Below are 6,120 nucleotides of genomic sequence, written 5' to 3'. Positions count from 1 at the left end.
GTGTTGCTGGTACAGTATACCCCTCTTTGCAGTTGGAGCCCCAACCACATTTCTCATTAGAACACACATATTTTCCACTTGCGCATTTTCTGCCATACAACATATCGCCTCCAGCTATGTTACTATCAATCACATCTGTAAAGTCATGAGGACATCTGCTTTTTAACAGCCTTGTTTTCCATTACTGTTCCATTCCTTATCATTAACAGTCTCCCCTTGAAGCCAGATTTTCTGTTTGCTGTGATATAAGGGTTAAGGTGAGGGTAGGAGTTCTTACTATGGAAAGGTTTATAGAGCCAAACCACATATTGTAATTTCTCCTGAGGTTGCTGCAATTAGATGAATAAGAGTTGTCCCAGCACGCTTTTGTGCAAAGTATATATTATGTCAACAAAGCAGGCAAACAAACCCTGCACTTTTTCCAAGATGATCCTGCCTGAACATTTTTCGTAGCTTTCTCTGCATTCTTCAAATGTTATCTCTGTAAATTATAGTATTTATGCTGTATAGAAGTTAACTTATGATTGCACTGATGCCCTATACACAAACACCATCACTAGCGTCAGAACAGGCCTCGTCACTGATATCCTCCACTGTTGAGAACAATTGGATGCAGAGTTTGAGCTTAATATGCTAGGAATCATGTCCAATCAGAGAAGAAAAGGAAGCCAAGGGTATACGGACGAGACTTCTTTGAACAAAGCAAGAAACATTTAAGCAGTACTCAGATAGAAACTGTACTTCAAAACCTAAGACCAAAGGAATAATTAAATAAATAAAACATTTATGCAGAACCATGTTGCAGTACTCACCTTAAAAGGAAACAGGTGCAGTCATACAACACAACCATTCAGAGAAACTTTATAGGATTATTTGCGTGTGGTACCCATAAATGGGCTGAAAAATGTGTCTCGTATGGAATTGTTGATGGCTTACATCTTTGTCCCATGTGAATTGCTTGGAATAGTTATGCTCAGGTACACTGGTGATGAAAGAGCACGGGTGCAAAATGGGTGCCTGTTCCTGCTTCCCAATTGGGCCACCAAATATGAGAACCCAAGTAGGCAATTCAAATGGGACCAATATGGAATCAGCAGTTATGTCTGTTTGTGTTTACAGTATATCCCAGATGGATCTTGTATACAAATGCTGGCTGGGGTCTTTGTACCATGTTTAGGATTAATAAGTGAATGAAAACATCCTCAAGCCTCTTTGTTTATTGTGGTACCATCTGTCACGGGTGGATTTTAGGATCCAAGTACAACAGGTAGAGTAGAAACGTCTTTATTGGCAGAGTTATCCACAGGAAGGTTTTTCAGCTGGAAGCAGGTAACAGTCCTTGGAAGACTTGAGGAACCAACAGAAAACAGTACTGACTCGCAGGCTAGTGAGTGCTCTGGAATAGGCACAACATTGAGGAGAATTGCTGGAATCGTGATCGAGGCAGAAGCAGTATCAGAACCGGGCAGACCATCAGCGGTGCAAACAAAGTCCAGAGGGAGCAGGCAGAAGGTTTGTGTTGAATGGGCAGAGGATCAATCAGCGGGGCAAACTACATCCAGTGAGAGCAGACGAAAGAATTATCGTGGACAAGCAGAAGGTCGGGACACAGGCAAGAAGATGTGATCAATGGCAATCTGGAGTCGAAACCAAGAAATCAATCCAATACTGATGTTGGAAAGTAGCGCATGCTGCAAAGACAATGTGGCCCGGAGTGAACACACAGTGTAGCTTAAATGCTGGTTTGCTGGCTGGCTGATGAGCAGTGAGGAGCTGCAGCTAGCACCAAACAGGTGTGGGCTATGAAGCAGATGAGGAGGTGTGGCAGGGAGGTGAGTGAACTCACTCACCACAGTATGAGCCAACAGGACAGTCTGACACTATCTGGTACTATGGTCTAGGAAAGGGGTGGGCATTCCTGGTCCTCGAAAGCCGGTGTCCTGCATGTTTTAGATGTTTCACTGTATGACAGCGTCAGAATAAAGGTTTACATAATTTATTTTACACATTTAAACAATGAGGCCTACGGCCCATTTCTCTGCATCTGACCAGATAGCTTATGATCCAAAATAACTACAAACAAGTACAAGGCAGGCAACCCCACAAACCCGCAAACCCAACAGCATGCAATCTTTTAATAGCACAGCTAAAAACACTGCAAAACATTGTGATAGTGTGCAGACAATGTGCAAAACCTAGTTTTTCTGCCTTTACAAAGTGAACTTGCATGCATACAGGCTACGAAGGGGGGACGGACTAACTAGAACTGAACAAAAAACTACAGGGACGGCAGGAAGCAATGTCACTGTAAAAACAAAAAGATACAGTAGAAATCAGACAAGATCCAAAATACTTGAATTCATTTTAAAACAATTAAAATGACTGTACCTGTGCCTCGAATATCAAGCACAGTTCCCATTCAACGGCACAGGTCATCAGCATGGCTAAACCCTTGTCCGTGTGTGGTCATACCATAAAAACACAATTAAAACATGCATACTGGTGGTACCAAACATTAACACACTAAACAAGCAGACACACTCACCAAACAATGAATTGCAAACAACCATGGCATGGCCCCAGCAAACGCCCTGGCCTCCCATGGAAACTGGCACCTTGCGAGGACAGGCCAAACTTCCTATTCAACCAGTTCCCGTGGGTGAGCAGCGACAACCTGCGGTACCACCATAACACAAGATTATGCTAAAAATTCTGTACGTAACATACAGTACGTAGCAAACAAATGCATCGCTTCCGGGGCTTCTTTCATTCAGTACAGTTCAGCCAAATGCAATAAGCTTACACACTGAAACTAACTAAAACTTGTGATTTAAACATGAAATGTAATTTAATTCATTGTAGTTTTGAAGGATGTAGTTACCTTTATTTAGCTGTAGACAGAGGCAGGAGACTGGGTAAGGGATGTAATGCCAAGAGTGATGATGGACTGGCAACCTGTCCGAGGTCTACCCCCCGACTTTCTCCCATTGGCAGCTGGGATAGGCATAAGAAGACCCATGTGACCTCTGAATATGATTGAAGCAGGTCTGGATGAAAATATGGACGGATGTTGCTTCATTTCCTTGGGGAAAGGTATTGCTATGTTCGATGTTTAAACAAACAAAATTATTTTCTTATTGAGACACAGTCTATTGCATGAAATTCATATTTTTTCAACTTTCCATTTCCCACCGGGAAATATTAGTGAAAGGTGTACCTCAGTCTAATTGAGGATGTTATATAACAGAAATAATTAGTATGCTTAACTTCAGCTCAGTTCCAACACTGCAGTATTTTTAGGACATAAAACTGTAGCCTAATGTGATTTAAAAAATATTAAGTGGATCACATTTATTAGACTATCAATGGATTATAAATGTTGTACATAAATGAGCATTTTTCTTCTTGACATTTCTGCCTGCAACTAAATCTATCACAAACATTACAAATCATATTAAGATATTTCGTCATCGTGCTTTTTTCCAAGAAGTCCCTAATGCCATAAAAATGATTAATAAAAAGATAAAATAGGTTGCAGGTGGTGGGTTATTTTCTGAAATTTAACAGGATCAGATTAATTCGGCAAGCTTGTCCTGAAAATCCCAACACATTTCATCTTTACAGAGTGGATGTTGAATCCATAGATTGTATGATGAAAACTGGACAAACCCCCTGTGATGTCACCTATAGCTTTCCTGAATAGTGTGTTTAACATGTTTTGTTCCTTGTACTGTGTGATGTCATGTTGCAAATGGGCATAATAAACAGGCCTGGGAGGTCAGCTGGAACACGGCCACCTTACATCAGTCACAGTTAGCTGAAGGAGGAAGGGGGATGAACAAAGAAGAGTTTTTTAAAGTGCACAAGAAGCCACAGCAGAAGAGGTCATCATAAAATAAAGGGAAAGAAAGTAGATAATCACTTTCTGAGTCTAAATCCGATTAAGGTGAGTTCGGCCTCATCTGTTAGGAACCGTTTTCAGATAGCTCCCCAAATGATGTTTGTGTTCAGTACATTCAATGCAAAATGTGAGCATATGAATTTTGCAACCCAGCCCTGCTTCCAAAAATCTGTGAGAGTTGTGACTCATTCAGTTCCTGTTGAACCACACAGAACATGAAAACTAAGTTAAGTTAAAACCACAATTTAACTCTCCGATCGAACAAGACCCTCTGCCAGGGTCTAACCTTGAGGCGCCAAACCGGCCCTTGAACAGTGAGAGCCCGCCAACACAACTGAACAGAAGAGCGGCTGACAACGTGTCAGACGCTCCATACAGGCAGCTGGAAAGCGGATGGAGGCACGCCAAGTCGCTCTACCTAACAGCAGCCCTACCACAGGAACGTCTCACCTGATCTGTCTATCCTCGCCGCCGGTGGCCTTAAGCAGCCACGATCGGCCCTGACCGCCCAGACCTTTTGTTTTTAGCATGAGACAAAACACAGACACACTCAAAGCAAGAAGTTTGATACCCTGTTTACTTTGAAAAAGTCAGGTTTCTGGGAAGGAAACTTCCCTGATCATGTTAAAAATAAGAACTAGGGGAGATAAGAACAAAAAGGAACATTTGGTGCAAGCACATGATGTTAGTCTTGCTCAAAACTACTTTGTGTGCAGATGTTATTCAGTATGTACAATTCATTTAGAACTTCAGGATTTTACGCCTTTAACACAATACACTACACAATACACTCTTCTTATACACTTTATTTATCAAAAGCATTTCAATTTTCATTGCAGTTGTTTGGTGCTTCCTTTGACCTGTACGTGGTATACATGCATATAAAATTAAATAAAAAATCCTTGTACAGATGTTTATATTATTCAAACCCCACTTCATAGAGATATACTTTTATCCTGATCCAAGGAAGTTGCATGCTCTGTAAAATCTAAATTATAGCAGTGTTAAAGGTTTCCAGGTCTCCCTCATCTGCGTCTAAGATACTTGAAGAAATATGAATGAAATATTGATATAATTTAAAAGAATATCTACTACCCTTTTGGGTTGGCACCCTCCAGGGCTTTTTGAACAATTTGTCAAACACAATAATTCTGATTATTGTTAGACACTGATGAGGTCATTAAAAGAAGCAACCATTTCAACTTATAGCTGCTAAAGGTATATCTACAAGCTACTGAATCATCGGGGGTACTTATTGCCCATTTTATTTTATTTTACTTTATTTTAATTGTTAGATACAGTGTCTTAGTGGTTAGCACTGTTGCCTCACAGAAGGATGGTTCCTGAGTCATTCTATGTGGAGTTTGAATGTTCTCCCTGTACTTGTGTGGGTTCCCTCCGGGTACTCCGGCTTCATCCCACAGTCCAAAAAAAATGGTAGTACTAAGTAGGTTAATTGATGAGTCTAAGATGAGTCTTGCCTGTAGGTGTGAGTGTGAGTGTGTCTGGTTGTTTGTCTGTATATATGGCCCTGCGTTGGACTGGTTACCTGTCCAGGGTGTACCGCTGCCTCTCCCCTGTAATGAGCTGGGATAGGCTCCAGCAGACCCCTCTGACCCTGCAGAGGATAAACGGTTATAGATGGATGGAAGGTTAATTGTTAGAGATTTTATTGTAGGTAAAAACGTAATGTCACCCTGAAAGAAAGCCATGTTGTTGTTCATCCAAAGAAAAAGCTTGTCTCATGCAATGTTGCCTCATTAGGCATTTGTTTGTTTATTTTTTAGCTGAACTGTTGTTAAAAATTGTCATATCAGAACGACAGGGAACAGATGTGGATAAAAGGTTATTGAAGCAAACTACATTTATTATTTATTAATTTCAAATTAATTTCAAAACTCCAGCCCCATTTTGGCCAAATTGAACCTCAGCACCCCTAAAATGTAAGAGATTTATGTTTTATGTTTTGCTGCATGTCTATGTTTAATAAGCTGCCCAAATGTCAAAACCATATACAGTATATGGTTTAAATGTAATATATTCTAACAACAAATGTACAGCAGCAATCCCCATACTTTGGAAAGGATTTGGCCTGGCCTAAACCAGAATATGTGACATATTTATTATTATCATTATAATTTGGATCAATTTATATAATTTATTAGATATAAAAAAATCTTTGGTTGTTATTTTATTTTTGGTTAGTACAAAAAAAGTGA

Source organism: Cololabis saira, chromosome 12, assembly GCF_033807715.1.
Source record: "Cololabis saira isolate AMF1-May2022 chromosome 12, fColSai1.1, whole genome shotgun sequence".
In the NCBI taxonomy this organism is placed as follows: domain Eukaryota; kingdom Metazoa; phylum Chordata; class Actinopteri; order Beloniformes; family Belonidae; genus Cololabis; species Cololabis saira.
The sequence above is the reverse complement of the archived record's forward strand: the minus strand, read 5'-3'. Positions refer to the sequence as shown.